Source organism: Urocampus carinirostris, chromosome 19 (assembly GCF_059441175.1).
Source record: "Urocampus carinirostris isolate Australia breed hairy pipefish chromosome 19, RoL_Ucar_1.0, whole genome shotgun sequence".
NCBI lineage: Eukaryota > Metazoa > Chordata > Actinopteri > Syngnathiformes > Syngnathidae > Urocampus > Urocampus carinirostris.
In genome coordinates, this window is record NC_142367.1 from 19,579,413 (window position 1) to 19,591,124 (window position 11,712).

Below are 11,712 nucleotides of genomic sequence, written 5' to 3' on the forward strand. Positions count from 1 at the left end.
CCTTGTTGGAGCTATCCATTCACACAAACATGCACACACACAAAATATGAATGTAACGTAATGGTGATAGTGAGAGATACCTTGTATGTTTATATATAACACAACAACCCGCGTTGTTTTGCAGAAACAACCCCCACAAATAAATTGTGTAATGTTTGAGTTTTTGCAAAAACTGGTATTTTGGTTCAAAATAACACCCCCCAAAATGTGTTCATTTTATATTAAACATTCAAATTGATCCAAATGTTTGTTTGGGGCACCCAAGCATTTGGGGCAGAGGTGTCAAAGTCACAAAGACAGAGGGCCAGACTGACCAATTGCTGAAACAAATTAAAATGACGCCTATAGTCTTGTGAACCTAACTGAACCAACTGAAAGGCTTACAAATATAAGCCAATATGATCAGAGAAACGAGGCAATGTTTTCTTATGACTCTGTCAGTAATCTTTAATTCTCAACAGGCACAAACGGCAAATTCATTTGATATAAACATCACCATGAAAGACGCTCCCCTACCATTCGACTTACGAAAAACGGTGGATACGAAAACAACATTTTCGGGATGTCGAAAAATATCCGGACATTGCTGCAAGTTGGATTTTGTATTGTGGACCTTTTCCCGAGTACAGAACATTACTGTATTGCTTCTTTCCGCCGCTACCGGCGTGTGGCGCTGTGAGAGGTCACCCAGCATCCACCCGAAGAAGAAATAGTGTTAGTCTTTTTCATTGTCTGTTGCCCTCAAAATAAGCTTTTGATCTGCTCTAACAAAACTTTTTTTCCAACCCTTTAATCATTTAATATTGTGGGAACCAGAAATCTAAAAATAGTCCAATCTAAATTTACTCTAAAAATTCGAATTTCGCATGAGGGGGGCTGTGTGTTTGTATCTGACTTATAGGCTCCAAAATGGCTGAAGAAATTTTCGTGAAAATTTCCACAGTTGTACTTTAGGACTCAGCGAGTGTCTTGAGCTCGGTCAAGGCACCCCCAAGAAACATCAAAATAAAACATACGTGTTTGTGTGGTCTGCCATCCACTAACTACTCCAAGCATCCAACCTTCAACTGGCCATTCTGCTTGTTATTCATAATTTTGGTACAGGTTTAATAATATTGTTACATTGTTAGCACATGGAATAAACGGGATTTGACATCACAGCCGCAAACAGACGGACGCAATTCCATCAAAAACACAGATGAGTTCACGGAAGAGTCTTCAGCACTCATGTTCTCCTTTAAGAGCCACGACTCCCGCAGCCACCAACAACACCAGCGCGTTGGCTGCAAACCGCACCGTTCCGCAGTTAACAGAGGCCGCAGGCTTGCAACAACATTGGGAGGAAAAAAAAACGCGGGGGGAGATTTCAATGACAAAAGCGAGGCTCTGATTTCAGCCGAAGGGGCTGCTTGATAGGAAAAAAGTCACTGGTGGGAAAGTCAGGTTGATTGCTTCCATGTGTAGGCGTGTGACTGGATGGAGCGTCGTCGAGTACCGCACATTAAGGCAATTAACGTGGCTTCGCCTCTTTATAATGACTTGATGGGAAAAGTGTCAATCAAAAAGATTAAACCAGAAATGCAACTTCGATCTTAAACATCGAACGGCAAGATCTTGGCCTGTTAAAATTCCTCGGCTGTGTGATTGTTGAAAGGCGCAAGTGTTTTCTTTTCACAAGCTCCTGCCCAACGCAAATAAAAATGTGATCATTCTCTTTTTGCTACCATTGGCAGACCATTTAACTAATTTTCTCCATTTTCCTCATTCAAGTATTATTTTACTATATTTTTTACTTTATTTTCACTCAAAAATCTACCCACCTACCCACCTAACTACCTACATACCTACCTACCTACCGACCCTGGTCTTATCCCTCAAGATGGGTGACCCACAGCAAGACAAACACAAAAACAAATAAAGGAAAAAAGTAACAAAAAAACAAAACAATTTGGACCATGCCCAAACACCCAAACAAGTTAATAACCTCGGCATCCAAGTCGGCCATGCTTTCTTCCCTCCAGACACAAGAAAGCGGCCATGCCACTCGGGTCAGGGTGACACGACACACTCCTCTGTTCAACAGCAGGGCCCGACAGCTTTCGCTGGTTTACCCCTGCCGCATCATACAGGTGCCCTGTCCATCCCTTAGAACGCGTCAAAACATCCTACTATCCTTTCACAACAACTCTCCACTAATTCCTATCACCAACAAGAGCTCGAGCTTCCATTATACTTAGACCTCTTTCCTGCAGTGCAGTCTTAACACCATCCATCCACGTCAATCGCGGCTTTCCTCTTGGTCTCCTTCCATTTACTTCTCAAAAATACTGATTTAAATATGTTGCTTTTTTACTGCATTTTTCCCTATTTTATATTATAATTCATCTCATCTCATCTCATTAGCCGTACCGCTTATCCTCATTTGGGTCGCGGGGGGGCTGGAGCCCATCCCAGCCATCTCCGAGCAGTGGGCAGGGGACACCCTGAACTGGTTGCCAGCTAATCGCAGGGCACACAGGGACAGACAACTCATTCGCTCATTCACACCTAGGGACAATTTGGACCGGTCAATTCACCTGAAATGCATGTTTTTATATTATAATTGTTTTTATTAAAATAAGAAAAACAAATTTAGTGAAATATGCAAAAATACTTGAATTACACAATTAACTTTTTTTCAATATATTATAAATATTATTATAATTGTTATTATGATTATTACACATATATGTTTACATTTGTTACTTTAAGTATTTTTCTTATTTTGCTATACTTCAAATGTAACTATTTTTTATTTTTTAAATTATATTTTTATGTATATTTTCTAGTAAAATAAACATCTGATCACAGTTTAATTCAATCATCATTTTTCTTATTTAATGAGAAAAAACGTTAGAAAATGTATTAAAGATAAGAAAATTATTATTATTTGATATATTTTTCACTTGTTTTCTAAAAAATGATAAAAGCAATGAGAAAACATATAGCAAAATATGTAAGTTGGATTTTTATTTTATAATTGAATTTATATTGACATTTTTTACTAAAAATGTTTTTAATACATTTTAATATAACACCAACAATTAAATTGGTAGCAAATCAAAATTTAATAGAGCGAGTGTACAAAACACTTTTTTGACAGATGCCAATAATCAACTTAAGTGGTTATTTATTGCAGATATTAATATCAATAGTAAATAATAATCCTTCTCCTCGTCTTGGGATTATAAGATCGCAGGTTCAATTCCCGGCTCCCCCGTGTTATATGTCCTTGGGCAAGACACTGAATCCATGATGCCCATGATAAGCAGGTAGTCTTGCATGGCTGACACCGCTATCGTTGTGTGTGTGAATGGGTAAGTGTGAAGCAAATTGTAAAGCACTTTGGGAGGTCTTCAGCGCTATTTAAATGCAGACCATTTACCATTTACTTGGAAAAAAAACTCATAAAAGGAAAAACTGACGTTATTATTATTATTAGTCTCCAGCGTTACCTCTGGTTGTGACAGGGGTGGGGAAGGTATTACGAGGGGGGTGCCGAATTTGATTAGCATAAGTAAGATAATGACAATCGGGCAATGATATCAAAGCAGCTATGATCATAAATTTGGTTTCCCATCACAGTCTTTGTTGCCCTCAGGTGACAGACGTTTCACTTCTGCACCATGTCACCCCAAATCACCCATCCTCGTCCTGAATCCTAACAAATAAAATATTAAAATTCGGGGATGTTCCGGGCATGGTCCCTCAAATCAGGTAAATTGGTCTGACTCTTCAAGGGTCGGGAACCTTTTTGACTCAAAGAGCCATAAAAGCAAAATATATTAATTTTATTTTGGGAAAGAGCCACACCATATATTATGAGACAAATTTACTAAATTGCTAAACCCGCGCCCCTGACAAAAGCTTAGTCTTCGGCACATTTATTTTTGATGATTTGATAAAAATTATGAAAAGAGAATAATGCCAGAGCCCATGTCCCAAAATCAACAAACATACCACTTTAAACTTGTCTCTTTCTTGCAATTACTCAAGATCGGTTAAACTCATTTTGACCCTTTTTTTCATACATATTGGTTTCAAAACCAGATGCAAGCAGTTATTTTGTAAAAACGTCACAACATTCTGCAAACAGGGAGTCTGATGTGCTTACCTTTGGCGCAGACGGCGTAGGGCGAGAGATGGGAGGGAGTGCTTGCACTTTTTGCATAGTTCCACCCATCCCTCCCACTCACCCAATCAAATAACTTTCAAGTTCTCTTCCGGTGTTTTGGCGTATTTACAGTTTGTTCTGTGGATTTATCATAAGGTATCTGAACACTGAACAGAGATTATATAATGAGCTTTTATATAAAAGATTCTTAAGCATTGTACAGCCAAAACGATTTGTTATTTTAACTTTATTTTTTATTTGGGTGTGACACCTTGACTGTAAATTGTTGTGAAAAACGTGCCCTATATATTCTGCGAAGTACTGCTTTTTAATTCAGCTTTGGTTCGGCTTTGCGTGTATCTGAACAGGATATATGTCTCCAGTTTTGAACGAGATGGAGAAAATTTGCATGTAATCAAATTTGTCTCTGAGCCACAGGTACTCATAGAAAGAGCCATATATGGCTCGCGAGCCATAGGTTCCCGACCCCTGCTCTAGGTCAAACTTTCATTTTTTATGCCCGATCTTACCAACAACCTCAGCTGAAGAATAAACCATGACTGGATGCATAACACAGACTAAGCTAAACTACATCAGCGACGGAAGCTAGTTAGCTCTGGCCTTGTAGCATCCTTGAACTGCACTTCCTATTCTCCAAATGAGAGGATAGGGAAAAACTGGAGAATATTTTGCCACCGCCGTCAGCACCGGAGGCCACCATAAATCATCGCCGACTCGTGTCACTTGACTCCACAAGAGGCCTCTCATCCTATACAGTGTCTTTCAGCAGGCCTAATTTAAAAGTCAACAAACGGTATTTACATTCCGCCGTGGGCCGTGCTAGCAAAAACAACAATACTCAATCACGAGCGGTGACCAAACAGAACCGTTGCATCTGTTTCCTCGTTCTGTCCCTGCTCCTCGTTGGTGGATAAATCACAGCCCTTTCCGACATGTCTTTATCAATAGGAACAGAATGCCCATGCTAACCTCCAGGTCTCAAGATGGAGGCAGCAGATGTGTCTAAAGAGGAGGCTACATGGGAGTTGGGACGCAAAATTTAAGGATAAAAAACTGATGCTAATCGTTTCTTTGAAAGCCCCAATGTGTAATATCTGACCACCTGATGGCACTGTGTTGTCTGGTACAAGTGAGGGCCAGTGATACACAGTAGAGCGAGGCAGCAGGATGCCGGAAGAACATGACGCCGTTCCAAAATTTCCCGACCTAGGATTTTTTTAATAGAAATTAACATTGGTATGATAGTTCATGTGTTTTTGCCTAATATTCAAATCAACGTTTTTTGTGTTTTTTTAGGGCATGAAAGTTATTTTGTACCACTAGGAGGCACTAAATATTACACACTGTCCCTTTAGAGATGAAAATTTTTAAAACCAAAATGCGTAGCTTCTTTATCCTCAGTATTTTAACTAACGCCATGTCTCACTTCATACCGGTTCACAGTTCTGGAGTCCCTAATTCACCAGGGTCGTCGGGGCACAAATTCCTGTGGTGTGTCCTGGGCAAGTACACCCTGTCGGCGCCCGGCCCTCTCCATACTTGTTTTATCAATGCTTAAATTTAATAATGTTTAAAAAAAAAAACAACAACTCCAAAATGGGTAAAAAAATAGTTAAACACCAATTCTGAGGTAAATAACAAATAAAACGTATGACCCAATTTTCAATTTATTTATTAAGGCCGTAAAAATTGGCTCAAAATATACACTCAACTTACAAAGCTACACAATTTTTTGGTTTGATTTCGGGGGTTATTCATTTGACCCAGCTTTCTTGATTGATTAAATAACCCAAAATGATTGATTTACAATTAAACTGATTAATGTTATGTAAATGTACAGTCAATTTAAATTAATAACGTACAAATTAGCACAATCATTCTTGATTTTTTGGGTTACTCATTTTACCTAACTCTTGGGTTTCATTAAAAAAAAAAATCAAAATCAAACATACTGAACATTGATAGAAATAATTTACCGCTTCAAAATAAATTATTAACACATAAACCAAAACATTTTTTAAGACCCAGTTTCTGGGTTGATTGAATAACCCAATTCAATCGACCCATAAATAACGTACGCAATTTATTTTAAGAAACTCCAAAACATTGCTATTTATCTATCTACCCTGGTCATATCCCTTGTTAGGGGTGACCGACAGCAAGACAAACACATACAAAAACAAAAAAATTAAAAAGGGAAAAAGTAGCAAAAAAACACACACAAAGATTTTTGGACCATGGCAAACCCAAATGCCCAAACATCCAAACACGTTAAGCACCTCAGCACCTAAGTCATGCTTTCGTCCCTCCAGATGAAACGGGACACAAGAAAGCGGCTATGTCACTCGGGTCAGGGTGACACGACACACTCTTCTCTTCAACAGCAGGGCCCGACAGCTTTCGCTGGTTTACCCCTGCTGCATCATACAGGTACCCTGCCCATCCCTTAGAACACGTCTAAACTCTCCTTTTACAACACCTCTCCACTCATTCCTATCACCAACAAGAGCTCTAGCTTCCACCAAGTTAAATTAATAATACACTGATTAACACAAAAGTTGTGTTTTGGTTCATGGGTTCATTAATTTGTCATAACTATTAGGCGCTATTTGAATAACCATAGATTTGACCCTGCATTTCTTGAAAAAACAAACAAAAAAAAACATAGCCCATATTTCACTAATTATTGCATCGATTTAATTGGTAACAGACAGGGTTGGGTAGGGTTACTTTAACTTGATTACTTTCAATTACTTTTGGATTACTCCAATACCAAATATGCTAATAAAAGACAAAAGAAACTAAATATGAATAAAATGACTAAATTTTGTGCAGGCTTGGGGAGTAACAGAATACATGGAACGGCAAAAATTATGTTGGCAAGCTGTTTGGATTTATTTTCATTTTGTTTCTGTCGCATTTTATGTTCGTTTTGCCGGAGATCAAAGAGATCAAAGCCAGGAGAGAAAGCTTACCACGTGTTGTGAGTCATAATTTTATTCATATTTAGTTTATTTTGTCAATTTTTGTGGGGGTTATCGGGTTGTTGTTTTTTCACTCTACGTTTAGGGATACCATTAATAGCCAAAATGTTAAGGATGTCTCTTTTTAAGCAATTTAAGTTTACCCCACATCCGAGCCCCCACAGCAATTTTGGAATAAAATAGAATAGAATAGAATAGAACTGTCTTTGTTGTCATTGAAAACAAGATAGTATACATTCTTTACAACGAGGTTTAGATGTGTGGATCTTTAAGGGTTTATTCATTTCAAACTATGTTTTGGGTACCATGAATAAACCCAAAACTCAAGGTATTCCCTTTTAAGACCATTACTGCAGTAGCTCAGGAGGTAAAGCGCTTGTCTTGGGATCAAGGGATCCCAGTTTGAATCCCAGCTCGTCCGTGTTACATGTCGAAGTGTCCTTGGGTAAGACACTGAACCCCTAAGGCTGCTATTGGGAAATGTGGAACACATTGTAAAGTGCTTTGGGAAGTCATTGACTTGAAAAGTGCTATATAAATGCAGATCATTTCATTTCACCAATTGGGATGACACTTTTTAAACACTCTGCAGGCTTCATTTCCAAGGAACATTGGACTTCCTCACACGTGGCCCACTCAGATTGCGAAGGATCCTCCAACGTCTCATTGTCAGCTTAAGCATGTCACCACTCTGCAAAAGGATCACGACCCCACGCCCTGCTCCGTTTAAACCTCCCCTTTGACTCAAAACACCCTCAGGCCCCACTTTGGGTTCCCGTGACACCTAAGGGACTTCCCCACTCTGTAACTTGCCACCTCTTAACACCTTTGTGCTGTTTAAACACTTTTCAGGCCAACACTGCTAACATTTGTTTGCGACACACAAAGAAATCGAGCTATAGGGGCTTTCGATGACATACGACACACTTGGAAGAGGTTTAAGGGTTCCCGGAGGATCATTGGGAAACGAGAAAATCGTTTCTAACCTCGCATTCCGTACGTCTCGGGCCGATAATTTTGTCGTAAACTCCCATTGGCTCATATCAACATTGGAATTACGTCTTTTAGGTCCAGGAATCTTGGATAAAGTACCGTAAATTCCGGACTATAAGTCGCTACTTTTTTCCCTAACTTTCCACCCTGCGGCTTATTCAGTGATGCGGCCAATTTATGTAATTTTTCTAACGGCCGCCAGCGGCGCTCGAGTGTTGCTACCATTAACTGCCCTGTCACAGGCACCGTTTGGGATGAAAGTTATATTATTATTATTAAAGCTTTGAAAACTCTCTCGGTGTACCGTCTTTCTTTGTAAATATGTGTAACCCATGTTCAATATGTATTTGCAACTGTATATTTTTGTAATGTTTTTTTTTATATTTATTTTAGACACTTATTCTGATATGTTTTGCACAGGTGAATGAAAAAGGAGGGGCGGAACAAACGCGGGGTGCCGAGTTTAAGTGGGGACCGCTAAAGGTGAGGGACAGACGAGGAAAGAAGAGGGGGTAAAATGTTGGTTAAAGAAAAAGGAGTTGCGTGAGTAAATGTGTTCATCTGATATATTTTTCCCACCCTTACCTTTGGAAATATACACTTTTTTCCTTGGCTTACTTTCAACGGGACCCGGACTCTGCAGGTCTGCATCAAACCTTAAGTACCGGTATCATTTTCCGGTCATTTTGCCAGCTGTGATTTTTGGATTGTGGACTTTAATGAAGGACATTTAGTTTCAATCGCGGGACTTGAAGTCGGGTTTGGGTTAATTTTGTGTTTGTGTTACATTTTTAAATGTGGGCGCGTGCGGCTTATATACAGGTGCAGCTTGTGTATGTACAAAATCGGTTTTCCTCTTAAAATGTGGTGAGTGCGGCTTATAATCAGGTGCGCTCTATAGTCCGGAATTTATGGTACATATAAGCGTCCCGGTGAGACAGGATCTACAGAAAACCATTACGGAAAGCGCTACGTGAAATTTAAAAGTCTAGCAAACAGAGAAGGATTTGAAGAACAAACCGGATTGAACTTGGATTTTGTCATTCTGCCGTTGTAAAACATGACCTCAGGCCAGCATACTGGGCGATTACAACATGTTAGAAAAATATACTTCGTTTTGCACATTTTTTTGGCTTCATCAGCGAGGCGAGGTGAAACCGGGGACAGGACTTATTAATTTTCTTTGCTTCCACATTTCTGTGACAGGCAAAATTGAGGTAGATTAAAACTCACTGGATGTCTGTTTATATTCCAAACTGGCAGCAAATCTAATACGAGACTTCCACCCATGAAAAACGAGTCTTTCGAAAATGAGCGTATCAACGTCACCGCATAAGGGCTATACCGTTACATTAACCGCCATTGGCACATAAATAAGAATAACAATTTGACGTGGCGGGCTTCCAGAACGTAAACGCTTGATTTTAGCTGCGGCCGAGCGCCAGTGAGCTGAGTAGTTGTCATCCACTGTTTAGACGTTTCCAGAAAACATGAGCGTTTCGCTGAAGAGGTGCACTTAATCCGCATTCCTGATGAGAAAGGCAGGCGAGTTGATGGATTTCTGACGGACGGCGCCAAATTTAGCAGCTACCAACAAGTCCTACGCATTATTACTGTTGAAGAATGCTGTTTTTATTAGTATTGTTTAGTTTGATTTACCGTAAATTCCGGACTATAGAGCGCGCCTGATTATAAGCCGCACCCACCACATTTTAAGAGGATAACCGATTTTTGTACTTACACAAGCCGCACATGTATATAAGCCGCATGCGCCCACATTAAAACATGTAATACAATCACAAAACCCGGCTTTGAGTCCCGCGATTGTAACTGAATATAAAGTACACAGTCCAAAAACCACAGCCGGCAAAATGAACAGAAAATGATACCGGTAGTTAAAGTTTGATGCAGACCTGCAGAGTCCGAGTAGCCGTTGAAACTAATCCAAGGAAAAAAAGTCTATATTTCCAAAGGTAAGGGTGGGAAAAATATATATCCACTATTGTCCGCCGCGACAACAGGTCTCACTCATCTTTTACCCCACTTCCCGTCAGCCCGCGTTTGCTCCGCCTCCTTTTTTAATTCGCAAAACATATCAGAATAAGTGTCTCAATTAAATACATTACAAAAATATACAGGTGCAAATACATATTATACATCGGTTACACATATTTACAAAGAAAGACGGTACACCGAGAGAGTTTTCAAAGCTTTAATTATAATATTATAACTTTCATCCCAAACCGTGCCTGTGAAGGGTAGCAAAACGCTACTAGCAACACGCTCGCAACACAGTAAACGGGTCTGTTAAAAAAACACACCGTGCTTTATAAACCACGGTAAGCAGTCCTAAATCTTCCTCCTTATAACTGACGTCATCAAAGTCGTCTTCCCCAGTATGGGAAAGAGACTTTGTCGCATAGACGTAGTCCCACGCTCCCTTATTCAAAAACACTCTAGCAACACGCTCGCAAAGTGAAGTTTACGTGCAGTAGCTCTGTGTCCTTCTTTATCGGACCGCTCGTTTGCTTTTAGCTTGAAAGCTACGTCATGTGCCTTTCTTTTTGCAATTTGCATGATGAGGATATGTCTACGCTAATTTAATTTGTGCACAAGCTAAGAAGTTGCAGTCTTCCTCTGTGCATATAATCCACCCGTCTACATCTTACCTTTTGTACTCGAGCGCCGCTGGCAGCTGTTAGAAAAATTACATAAATTTGCCGCATCACTGAATAAGCCGCAGGGTTGAAGGTTTGGGAAAAAAGTAGCGGCTTATAGTCCGGAATTTACGGTAATACTCCTAAAATATAGAAACAGTGTCACAACTCAGCTTTTCCCTCACTGTGATCCGAAAAGCATGATGTTTCCTCAAGATTTAAAAAATCAAAATTGGGTAAAACATTATTCCTTGTGGAAAAGAGTATGCTTTAGTGGTTGGTTAACAAACAATTATATTTAATGTATCAACTGTTCAGTTATTTCAAGGTTTGACCCGTAGCTTCAAAAAAGTTTGGAAAAATAAGGTAATCTGTAAATTATTTTAGGTAGTTATAGTTATATGAATAAAAACTATTTATCATTATTGAAAGCACTTGACTTTAGTGTCCAAACAAAAAGCTCGGGACCATTTGAAGCAAGCCTGCTGATTAGCTTTCATTGTCCTACGAAATGTATTAATTATGATATTACCCCTAAAATTATATATTGTACACTGCACACATATTTTTAAAATCCAAAGCTAGAAACATAAAATGTTGAAAAAAATCTCTTTTTAAATTAAATTGATACTAACATTATGGAAAGTTTATAGGGTTTCCGTTTACTACAAATGAAAAAAAAAAAAAAAGAAATACTATTTTGGTTTCCTGAAGAAAACAAAAGAAGTCCCTTTGTCACGGTTGCCATGGCGCCCAATTGGCCCCCGCCCGTGTGGCGCCAGCTGCGGCTCGTTGACGGATTGGCTTTCCGTCTATTTAAGCTCAGTGCTCTCACTCTACCTTTGTCAGTCCGTCAACAAACCTCTACCCCGCAAGGCGTGGGCTCTGACTTGGTCCTGTTTCC

At 39.4% G+C, this 11,712-nt stretch overlaps 1 protein-coding gene and 1 long non-coding RNA gene across 2 annotated transcripts in view; one reads left to right on the top strand and one right to left on the bottom strand.

Moving 5' to 3' along the window:
* The window catches only part of LOC148347628 (uncharacterized), a 37,610-nt gene extending 31,100 nt beyond the window's left edge, over nt 1-6,510 (top strand). The window contains exon 4 of the long non-coding RNA XR_015847855.1: nt 6,487-6,510. This is a non-coding gene — a long non-coding RNA (uncharacterized LOC148347628). The remainder of the gene's footprint in view (nt 1-6,486) is intronic.
* ntn2 (netrin 2) overlaps nt 1-11,712 on the bottom strand; it is a 74,524-nt gene that overhangs the window by 33,549 nt on the left and 29,263 nt on the right. The window lies entirely within an intron of this gene.